The sequence below is a fragment of the Orycteropus afer genome, unplaced genomic scaffold, assembly GCF_000298275.1.
Source record: "Orycteropus afer afer isolate SDZICR_OR568_19922 unplaced genomic scaffold, OryAfe1.0 scaffold00083, whole genome shotgun sequence".
NCBI classification, from domain to species: Eukaryota; Metazoa; Chordata; class Mammalia; order Tubulidentata; family Orycteropodidae; genus Orycteropus; species Orycteropus afer.
The window spans coordinates 4,567,189-4,579,600 of NW_006921670.1; the positions used below are offsets into that span (position 1 = coordinate 4,567,189).

Consider the following 12,412-nt stretch of genomic DNA (forward strand, 5'->3'; position numbering starts at 1 on the left):
ATCGGTGCACAGTAGGTCAGCACAGTAATCACAGCAAGAATTCACGTGAAGAAACATCTGCTCTGAAATGTCATGACTCTGAGAGTGAAGTCGTGTAACCATGGTAAATGGCCACCCCTTTCTCCTTTGAGCCACAGTTTGAAACCCCTTTTTTGGCCAGTGATGGACTGTCTGCAAACCACTTCCAGAATGCTTTTAGTTGGTGCCACAAAACAGGGAGAAAATATTTTCAGTTTATGGCAGCTAGATCCATGACATAGGGTGCTCCAGGAACTGTTTTTACAGTGTGCAAGCTGCACGGGAACAGAATCGCAAACTCGCATGATTGTTGGCAAGGAAAAACTGGCTACGTGGCTGATGTTAAATTTGCTTTTTCAGACAGCCAGATCAAGAAATGCCTGAAGAATTTGAGACTGTAGCAGGGAGATGATTTTGCTGCTAGCAAACACAGCCTCGGAAAGCCGTGCAAGGCTGTTTCCTTGTGAGCCATTTTCAGCTTCTATCAGGAGAGCACAGTGTAGGCGCCCAAGAGAAAAACCTGACGTGGCCTCCTGTTGCTCTGGGAGGGAGACCTTCTCCCGGCTGCAATCTGCCTGGATTGGGGAGACTCCTTGCCCTCGCTGCCACCCAGCACCCTGCCTTGCCCTGGCCATGTCTCTCTCTGTGGTTCACAGTGGAGGTTAGCTAGGTTATAGTAAGCATTTGGGTCCTTGAAAGTTAGGGCCCAAATAAGTAAGCCAGTTATTCCCTTACTGGCCAGCTCTTGCTTCTTTATCTCTTTAAAATAGTGGTTCCCAAAGTGAGATCTCGGGACTGCTCCATCCAAGACCCTTTTACGGGGGGTCTACAGGGTCACAGTCATTCTGGTAAAATGCTAAAATGTTTTCTGCCATCTTAACTCTTTCTCGTAAGAGAGTTCGGTGATGTTTTCCAGAGGCTATATGACGTGATGTTATAAAAGACTGACTGCAGAAAACCAGATAGGAGAACACAGCTGTCATCCCTTAAGCCAGAGAGTAATGGTACTCACAGAACTGTAAAACGGTGCCACTTTGCTCAAATGTTTTGTCCTTAATATCATTTTTTATTTAAAAAATATCAACATGGCATGGTTCATTATCGGTATTTTTCAGTGAATTAATACATTTCTAAAATTTTTGTAGTTTTAATTTCTAATGTGGTAAATATTGATATGACACATATAAATATAAGCTCTTTGGGGTCCTCAGTAGTTTGTAAGATTGTAAAGGGATCCTGCGACCACAAAATTGGAAAATCACTGCTCTGGGACCTTTAGATTCTGGTTGGACTCCCGGCTTCTCGCTTAAGGCCACGTTGTTTCAGCCGTTGTTACCTCCCCGTTTTCTGGACATCCCTGCCGCACAGCAGAGGGCTTAGTTTTTGTGGAATTGCTTTGTGTGCTAGTTTCCCCCTTATCTACAGTGTAAAGTCCTGAGGACGGGGGGGAAGTACTCACTGCAGTCCAGTCCGTTCCCATGCACAGTGACCCGAGAAAACAGAGTAGAACTGCCCTCTAGAGTTTGCATGGTTGTGAATCTTTAAGGAAGCAGACCGCCACACCTCTCTCCTGTGGTGGCTAGTCGGATTGAGCTGCTGACCTTTTGGTTAGTAGCTGAGCGCTTAACCACTGAGCCACCAGGGACAGGGACCGCGTCTTAAATGAGGTTTTTTTTTTTTTTTTCTTAAGCTTTTCAAGGTGTGTAGTGCTAGGCACAAAATAACCAATTGTTAACGGCTATTCGTATGATTGCTCACTTCAGTATCAATGTTAATATTTCTCTAACTCACTGAATTAACAGAAAAGCAATGTAGATTTAAAAATTAGTAAACAGCTTTAGTAGAATTAGCCACTTAATTAAAAAGAAAACATCATAAAATTAATGCACAATATGGAAAAGAGTCAAGACTTTAATCAGTCATAGATCATCAATAAATTGGGTACAAAAGCTGAGGTTGTTAATCTGTTTGATTCTTAATGTCACTGTCACCAACGATTGCGTAAGACCTGGCAACAGGCCCTTGCTCTGAAAGCAATGAGCTGGGTACTGAGTGCTTAGTCAGCAGTAAAGCTGGTGGGGTTGAATCTGCTTCCTCCAGCAGCCTCTGCTGTTCTTGTAACCTGTAGTCCTGCCTAGGTCTTCAGGAATAATAATAAAAAAAAAAGCCAAACCAGTTTTCGTTTAGTTGATTTCAACTCATAGAGTGAAACTGTGCTCATAGGGTTTTCATTGGCTGGGAGCTTTCGGAATCAGACTGTCAGGCCTTTCTTCTGAGGAGCTTCTGGGTGGATTCAAATCACCAACCTTTCGGTTAATAGCCTAGCACTCTGGTGGCGTAGTGCCTGAGGCATTCGACTGCTAACCAGAAGGCTAGTGGTTCAAATCCATCAGCCACTGCTTGGAAGGAAGATTGGGCAATCTACTTCCATAGTGATACTGCCTCGGAAACCCAAGGAGAGGTCGCTATGAGTCGGATCCGACTTGATGGCACTGAGTTTGGTTTTTTGGAGTCCTACTCAAGGGCTCTTTTGGTCTACAGAAGGTAGCCTTCATTTTTCAAGTCCTTTATGTTGAAGAATTGACAGGTTGTCTTGAGACTAGCTTGGAGGGCATGTTAGTTGATTCCGATCAGTGGCTAAAGGAGTGGAAATGCCTTTTTCCCATTTTTGGTTCAGATTGAGTTTGTTTTTCTTGGGCAACCCTTCTGGCTTCCAAAATATAAGAATAAACTTAATGTCTTTATGTTAAGGTCCTGCTGTCAGTCCCAAAAGCTCTCTTCACTGTTTCTCACGGAAGTTTAGGGGCCTGAATGCAAATAACACACCTGCCCTGAGAGTCTAATTGTACTTGAGCCAAGTATTCCCAGGACAGAGCATGGTACCTGGCAGATGGCTGCTTTCGTGAATGAGTGAATGAATGGAGTCTGTGCTGTGACCTTATCTGTACTATTAGATCTGATGAACAGCATCCTAATTGGGTAAGCTCAAACTATTGTGTTGAGTTGACTTCCCTGTCCCCACTCCCAAAACTGAAGTTTCTTCCAGAGTTTTTTGGGAATGTCCCTGGTGCTAGCATTGTATCAAGTGATGACATATTGGTAAATAAGGTCACAACATGGCCTTCAGAAAGCAGAAACAAACCACTGCACAATTGTGTGGTAAGCCTTGTGGAAATGTGCACCAAGTACACTTGTTTACCCAGGAGAAGGCCCCTTCCATCTGACCTGTGTCAAGATAGGAGTCAATGACTCCACAGAAAAAATTTCTCTAAGCCTGCATCTCGAAGAAATTTGTCCTGTGGGTGGGAAGACAGTCCAGATGGGAATAGCATGTACCAAGGCATGAGCACATGAAACCACGTGGTGCTTAAGAGAAAATGAAACTTTAAAATTAAGCTTGGCTTGGCTGAGGTACAAAGAGTTCTGGTGGCACAGTGGTTAAGGCATTTGGTTGCTAACCACAAGGTCAGCAGTTTGAAACCACCAGCCTCTCCATGGGAGGAAGATGAGGCACTCTGTTTCTGTGAAGATTTACAGCCTTGGATACACTGTGGGGCAGTGCTACTCTGTCCTGCCAGATCGCTATGAGTCAGTATTGACTCGATGGCAGTGGGTTTTGTTTTGCTGGGGTATAACTTTTGAGAGGGGGACTGGTTGTGAGATGAAGCCAGAGAGGTAAGCAAGTACCAAGACTTGTTTACCACATGTGGGGGATTGGGTTTTCTCTTGGAGGTGAATGAGAGGCAGTGCAAAGGCAGTACAGCCTTGAATCGTATAAAGGTAATTCTGATGGGGGTGGAGTGAGGTGGGAGGGCTTTGAGGGTACGAAAACAAAATTTTTAAAAGTTGGAATAAAATAGGACATTGACGGTGCAGATAGGAAGGAAAGGCCATACTGGGATATTTGGGATTAGAATGGACAGGATTTGTTGAGAGGAGGGAGCTGATGATAGTTCCAGGGTTCTGACTTGAGTGGGATGATTGTATCCCCAAGTGAGACAGAAGGAGAACATAGCATGGGGGGGGGGAGTTAGTCTCTTAGGCTGTGTTCTCTAGAGAAGTAAAACCAGTGAAGCATATATGGAGAGAGAGAGAGGAGAAATTTATCTAGAAGAAATGGCTCGTGCAGTTGTAGAGGCTGGCAAGTCCCAAGTCTGTGGGTCCGACGTCAAGCTGACGGTCTCTCCTGACTCATATAAATGCCAGGCAGGGCTGATGAACCCAAGATAGCAAGCAATTGCTTCTGACTCTGGAGGCTGACGAATCCAAGGTCAGCAGGTAAGATGGCTCGCAGGCTGTGAAGGCAACAATCCCAAAATTGACAGTCAATACAGCAGGCCACTGGATCAGGTTCTGGAACCAGAGGTCAGATGGGGAAGAGCCAGATACAGGAGCCACATCGAGCAAAAAGTCAGAGATCTTCACCAGGACATCCATACATATTGGAAACAGGCCACACCCCTGAGAAAACTCCCTTTCAAAGGATTGACTGGTCATCTCACCATGGAGGTGATTACATTATACCTGATCTCATCATGGGGCATGACTATATCATAACTGCTAAACCACTTAGAATCATGGACCAGCCAAGTTGACACACAACTTTAACTATCACAGTTAGTTTGGTTTAGAAATGTTGAGTTTTAGGGACTTGTGGAGTACAACCTGAGGCAGTTCTTTAGATGGTTCTGAGGGCTGTAAGAAAGGCTAGCACGAAAGAGGTTTGAGAGTCCTAAGTGGTAGCTTTCCAAGCACTCCCAGATCTAGTTTTCATAGAACAATTTCATTACTTTCTCTACCAGGCTCATAGTCACAATAAAGATAAAAAGTAAATTAATTCTAAAATCAACATATGGAGTCATCCAGTTGGAGTTACCCACAGCACTGTATTCCTTCAGAGGTATGGATAACAGCAAATTCCTTCAAAACGTCATTTCAGATGATTAGATACACACTGTAACCCCACCACCTGGTCATGTGCAGTCAGCTATTTTGAAATATTCCAGTTTTCTCAGGTATCTCTAGAGTAAGCAGACTGGTCTTGGGATTCACACAGGGAGTGAAGGGTTCATCGAATCTCAGATTACATCAACCCCCAAAACCAAACCTTTTCCCATTGAGTGGATTCTGATACGTAGCGACCCTATAGGACAGGGTAGAACTGCCGCAAAGGGCTTCCAAGACTGTAAATCTTCACAGAAGCAGGCTGCTGTCTCTCTTCCACTGAGCAGCTCATGAGTTTCAGCTGCCGGTCTTCTGATTAGCGGTTGAATGCTTAACCACTGCGCTACCAAGGCTTCTCAGATCAACCCGAGGCCTGCAAAACCACAAATAGACGTTAAGAGTTCCTCCATAGCCAAGTGCCTAACCATAGACTCGAGGACATAGCTAGAACTGAGTCTTTCTTAAGGAATGGAGCAAGTTCAAAGAAATACATATTCAATATACTATATTTATTTTTCTTCACTGTTACCACTTCTGATAAGGCATAGTTTTAATTCTCAAACTTGATTATTCAGCATGATTCTTTTTCAAATTTAATTTTAGAGAATGGCAAGCAATATGAATAAAGCCTGGAGTTAGGAAACTAAAAGGAAATAACACTCTTGGCATTTCTCAAGCTGAAAGAACAAAAGAAAAAAATTCAAGCCTTGAGTAGTAATATTGGAGGATTCTGTGGGCAAAGTATTGAACAACACAGGAAGCATCAAAAGGAGATGGAAGGGTGCTCACTTTAGCAGCACATATACTAAAATTGGAACAATACAGAGAAGATTAGCATGGCCCCTGCGCAAGGATGACACACAAATTTGTGAAGCGTGGTTCTTTTTTGTATATAGATTTCCTTTTCTCTGACTTGAAATGTTACTTTGTATTTCTGCATCAGTTTCTCAGTTAAATTCTTAATGACATAACAGTTTTAATATCAGAATAAAATTTTAAAAATGAAAAAAAAAAAAAAGATGGAAGGAATACACAGACTCATTGTACCAAAAAGAATATGTCAATGTTCAGCCCTTTCAGGAGGTAGCGTATGATCAAGAACTGATGGTGTGGAAAGAAGTCCATGCTGCACTGAAGGAATTGGCAAAAAACAAGGCCCCAGGAATTGATGGAATACTCACTGAGATGTTTCATCAAATGGATGCAGCACTGGAGGTGTTCACTCATTTATGTCAAGAAATTTAGAAGACAGCTACTGGGCCAACCAACTGGTAGAGATCCGTATTTGTGCCCATTCCAAAGAAAGGGGATCCAATACAATGTGGGAATTATCACACTGTATCATTAATACCACATGCAAGTAAAATTTTGGTGAAAATTATTAAAAAATGGTTGCAGCAGTACATTGACAAGAGTACTGCCTGAAATTCAAGCCAGATTAGAATAGAAGGCATAGAACTACAGAAGTAGATTGCCCAGCCTTCCTTCTGAGGAGTGGCTGGTGGGTTTGAACTGCCAGCCTTCTGGTTAGCAGTCACATGCCTTAGGCACTATACCACCAGAGCTCCCAATATTAGCGATAAACTCAAAAAAACCAAACTGACTGCTGTCAAGTCAGATCCGACCCATAGCGACCCCTGCTTGGGTTTCCGAGGCAGTACCACTGTGGAAGTAGATTGCTCAACCTTCCTTCTGAGGAGTGGCTGGTGGGTTTGAACCACTAGCCTTCTGGTTAGCAGTCAGAATGCCTTAGGCACTACGTCACCAGAGCTCCTAGAACAAGTGATATCATTGCTGGTTTCAGATGGATCTTGGCTGTGAAAGCAAAGAATATCAGAAAAATGTTTACCTATGTTTTATTGACTATGCAAAGACATTCAACTGTGTGGATCATAACAAATTAGGGATAACTGTGAAAAATGGGAATTCCAGAATACTTAATTGGGCTCATGAGGAACCTGTAGATAGACCCAAGAGGTTGTTGTTCAAACAGAAGAAGGGAATACTGCATGATTTAAAATCAGGAAAAGTGTATGTCAGAGTTGTATCCTTTCACCATACTTACTCAGTCTGTATGCTGACCAAGTAATCCAGGAAGCTGGACTATATGAAGAAGAACACAGCATCAGGATTGGAGGAAGACTCATTAACAACGTACAGTATGCAGATGATATAACCTTACTTACTGAAAGAGTACTTCATGCACTTACTGATGAAGATCAAAGACCACAGCCTTCAGTATAGATTACAGCTCAACATAAGAAAACAAATTCTTACAGCTGGACCAATAAGCAACATCATGATAAATGGAGAAAAAATTGAAGTTGTCAAGGATTGAATTTTACTTGGATCCACAATCAGTGCCCATAGAAGCAACAAAAAAATCAAACAACATATTGCATCGGACAAATCTGCAAAAATCCTCTTTTTTAAAGTGTTAAAGAGGAAAGATATCACTTTGAAGACTAAGGTGTGCCTGACCCAAGCCATGGTATTTTCAGTAGCTTCATATGCATGTGAAGGCTGGACAGTGAATAAGGAAGCCTGAGGAAGAACTGATGCATTGGAATTGTGGTATTGGTGAAGAATATGGAAAATAGCATGGAGTGCCAAAAGAATGAACAAATCTGTCTTGGAGGAGGTCCAGGCAGAATCTTCTTGGAAGTGAGAATGGCCAGACCTCATCTTTTGTTCTTTGGTTCGTGTTGTCAGAGGCACCAGTCCTTGGAGAAGGATATGATGCTTGGTAAAGTAAAGTGTCAGCGAAAAAGGGGAAGACCCTCAACTAGAAGGACAGACATAGTGGCTGCAGTGATTGGCTCAAGCCCAGCAACAATTGTGAGGATGGTGCAGTGTTTCCTTCTGTTGTACATAAGGTCTCCTTGAGTCAGAATTGACTTGCCAGCACCCAACAACAGCAACAACAACGTGAATAAGGCCTGGTGGCCTTATCCTCTTTTGCCCTGCTCCCCACCCCTGTCTTCTTCCAGGACTTAGCTCTGTTGTCTGTCCGCATCCAGCATAATTCTTAGGACGCAAACTATTATCACAGAAAACTCCAACTGCCTACATCTTTGGCAGCTGTCCTGACTTCAAGCTATATGTTCTCAATTTTTACTAAATTAGTAAAGAATGTTCTTAAATGAAACAGTAGATGTGAGGAGGGAGTGAAACATCAGCAAGGGGGCCATGATGGTTTTCTCAGGAGGTGAGCACAGACACCAGGAGACTTGTGGCAGACGGGAGAGTACCATTCATCTAGTTCTGTGCCCTGGCCCAAGTGTTCAGGACCTATGCAACTAACTAACACAAATAATAGCATCAAAAGCCTAAGGAGCACAAGTGGAAGTGCTAGCCAGTAAGTCAATCACAAAAGGACAGATAGTGAAAAGACAAGAACAAGTAAATATATAGAAACCATTGGTTATTAGTGATTTATCTGTGGTGGGAGGGGGAGGGAGAGAGGGAAGTGCTGGGTTTATGTTTATGATGATAGGAAAGATTAAGGGTAGTGTTGCACAACCTGACAATGTAACTGATAATACTAAATTCTACATCAGAGAAAGGATGAAATGGCAAATACTGCATTTTTTCTAGTTCTTCAACAACAAGGAAAAAGAGAGAGAAAGAGAAGCTAAAGTTGCTGTTACTACTTAAATACATCCAAGCACTCAAACATCCCATGGGACTTTTGGTCTGATACTCTCTTGGTCTGAAGTTGCAAGGTCATGGCTTTGTGGGATTGTCCAATCATTTGGCCTAATTCTGTTCTCAGAATTATTGTTCCACCCATGGGTCAGTGCCTAGGGCCTTAAAAGGTTGCAAGCAGCCATCCAAGATACAAGAATCAGTCTCTGTTCATCTGGAGCAGCAGAGGAAGAGGAAGATCCAGGAAGCAGAGATGCGACTGGACTGCAGGTCTAACCGCCACCGTGAACTACTGCCTCCTTAGCCATTATGAGACCAGAACAACTGGATAATGCCCAGCCAGAATTACTGAACTTTCTGATCAAGGAAACAATAGATGAATCCTGATCAAAAGAGTGTAAAATGTAGAACAGAATTTCAGATTCTTACAGAATTCAGACTTGCCGGTCCTGGTAAGACTGAAGGAACTGCTGGAACTATCATTAAGAAGGTCTTTGAACCATGTGTGAAAATCATCCCCTTAATTTATCTTTGAACTAAATAACTACTGTGCTAAATTAGTAAAGAATGTTTGACATGAGCTTTTCACTCCTTTAAATAATTATCTATATGAGATGAAATTATCCACAGTAACTCCAAAGCATAGATGAAGCTTAGGGGGTAGTGACTCTAAGTCAGTTGTGGTGAAACAATATGTATGTAGAGACTGAGAATAGTGACACACCATGAAGAATGTAACCAATGCCATTGACTTGTACATGTAGAGACTAATGTGTGTATGTTTTGCTGTATATATTTTCACCAAAATTAAAATAAAAATGGCAACAATGGGCTTCTCCTTGTCTACAGCAAAGAAGAGTGAAGAAAACCAAAGACGCATGGAAACAATTAGTCCAAGGGACTGGTACATCATGCGATCCTCAGCCTATGTGACTATGAGACCAGAAGAACTAGATGGTGCCCAGCTACCACTGTCAACCACTCAGAGGGGGATCTCTGTAAGGGATCCTGGATAGAGAGGGAGAACAATGTGGAACAAAACTCAAAAATCTAAAATAAAAAATCCAAACTCACTGCTATTGAGTTGATCCCGATTCATAGCAACCTCTCGTTGGGTTTGCAACTCGAAATCATTAAAAAAAAAAAAAAAAAGACCAGGTTTGCTGGTCAGATAGAGCCCAGTGAAACCCCTGAAACTGTGGCCCCTAGATGACCTTTAGGTCTGGAATTGAACCTACTCTTGTGGCTTCCAGCCAAACAAAAGACAGTCGTATGAGCTGAACATTTACATTAGGTAAATACATTCCTTAGAGAGATCAGTCAAGGGAGAATAGAAGGGCTGTGTAAGCACAGGGAGACAGCTTGTGGGGGAGTGCATGGGAGGGAAGGACACAGGGAAAAAGTAACTGGGGAGGAAGTGGGAGGGGAGCTGTTGCATTGTGGGAGATTGCAGTCAATGTCATGAGACAAAGTGTATGTGAGCTGCTGTATGGAAACTTTCACCCACATCTCAATAAAAAATTTTTTTAAAAAGTGCTCAACCATAAAGAGAAGTGTTATATGTGATTGAGCACTGAAAACATTAGACAGAGTGAACTAAGTCAATCACAAAGAACAGGTACTGTGTTGTTGTTGTTACCTAGAATAGGCAGGTGGATGGAGATCAGAGGTTAATAGTGATTACCACGGGTGGAAGGGAGAGAGAAGGGTAAAATCATTCTTTAGGAAGCACCGAGTTTCTGTTTATGGTGACAGGAAATTTAGCAGTGGATATTGGTGATGGTTGCACAACATGATTGGCGCAGTTGGTGTCACTAATTGTAAATGTGAGAAATGTTGAATTGGCAAATGTGGGATTGTTTATATATTTACAATAATTAAAAAACAGGCAAAAGATCTAAAAGGATACCTTATCAAAGAAGATATACAGATGCCAAATAAGCATATGAAAAGATACTCAAAAAAAAAAAAAAGAAGGTGGGGACCAGGTTTGCTGGTCCAATAGAGCCTGGTGAAACCACTGAGTCTATGGCCCCTAGCTGCCCTTCAGGTCTGGAATTGAACCCACACCTGTGGTTTCCAGCCAAACAAAGTACAGGCATGTGAGTTAAACATTTACCTCAAGTAGACACACGCCCTGGAGAGAACAATCATGGGAGAAGGAAGGGCTGCTTATGCACAGGGAGACAGCTCAGGGGGCAGGAGAGTATGGAGGGATGGACACTGGGAAGTGGTAACTATGGGGAGGAAGTGGGAGGGGAGCTGTTGCATTGTGGTAAACTGTGGTCAATGACATGAGACAAAGTATATGTGAACTACTGTATGGAAAGTGAATTTGCTCTGTAAATCTTCACCCAAATCACAATAAATAAAAAAAAAAAAAAAAAAAGATACTCAACATCATATGTCATTAGAGAATTAAAACAGCAGTGAGGTACCACCACAATACCACCACACACCCATTGTTGTTAGGTGCTGTTGGGTTGGTTCCTGCTCAGTACCACCCTGTGTGTAGCAGAGTGAAACCTTGTCTAGTCCTGTGCCATCCACATAATCATTGCTTTATTTGAGTACATTGTTGCAGCCTCTGTGCCAGTCTATCCATAGGATGGCTAAAATCTGGTACACTGACCACACCAAATGCTGGTAAGCATGTGAAACAACAGGAACTTTTGTTCGTTGCTGGTGGGAGTGTAGAATGGTACGGCCATTTGGAAGATAAGTCTGGCAGTTGTCAAAGCTAAATAGTCTTACCATATGTCTTACTTCTCTGGTGCTGCTATAACAAATAGCACAAATGGATGGCTTAGAAAAATACAAATTTATTCTCTCACAGTTTACGAAGCTAGAAGTCCAAGTTCATAGTGCTAGCTTTAGGAAAGACTTTCTCTCTCTTTGTCTGTTGTTCCTAGGGATCCCAGTGCAGGGACCCTAGGTCCAAAGGACACATCCCACTCCTGGCTCCTCTTTCTTGGTGGTCGTAAGTCCCCCTTCTCTTCTCCCTTCTCTCTCCTTTCATATCTTACAAGGTAAAAGGTGTTATAAGCTATAACCAGGGGCAGGGATGTTACAAGCCATACCCCAGGGATATCCTTATAGTGGATCAGGACTGTGATGAGACCAAGGATGTTGCAACCTACCATTAATCATTTTATACCTGATTTTCTTATCATGCCAGATCAAATCATGGGGTTATCATTGAATATCTGACACATTACATTAGTATATAACTTTTAAACCACCAAGAATCATGGCTCAACCAAGATGACACAAATTTGGGTGAACACAGTTTAATCCATGATACCATATGATCCCGAAATCATGCTGTTAGGTATTTACCCAAGTGAGTTGAAAACAGTAAACTTAACATGTATACAAAAACCTACACATGAATGTTTATAGCAGCTTTAGTCAATAATTGCCCCAAATTGGAAGCAACTAAGATGTCATTCAGTAGGTGAATGGATGAGCAAACAGTATAGCACGTCATATTATTTGATGAAAAGCAATGAGCCACGGAAAGACATGGAGGAACCTTAAATATATAATGCTAACTGAAAGAAGCCAATCTCAAAAGGCTACATGCTATATGATTCCAACTATATGACCTTTAAGGAGCTCTGCTGGTATAATGGTTAAGGCATTTGGCTGCTAACCAGGAGATCAGTTGTTTGAAACCAGCAGCATTCTGTGGAAGAAAGATGGGAGCAGTCTGCTTCCAAAAAGATTTACAGCCTTAAAAACCCAGTAGGGGTCGCTGTGAGTTTGAATCAACTCTATGACAGTGAGTTTGGTTTATATG

At 42.3% G+C, this 12,412-nt stretch overlaps 1 non-coding gene across 1 annotated transcript; it reads left to right on the forward strand.

Moving 5' to 3' along the window:
* Positions 1 to 5,743: 5,743 nt before the first annotated feature.
* Positions 5,744 to 5,850, forward strand: LOC122150065. The gene has a single exon (XR_006163471.1). It is a non-coding gene; the product is annotated as a U6 spliceosomal RNA (small nuclear RNA).
* The last annotated feature ends 6,562 nt before the right edge of the window (positions 5,851 to 12,412 follow it).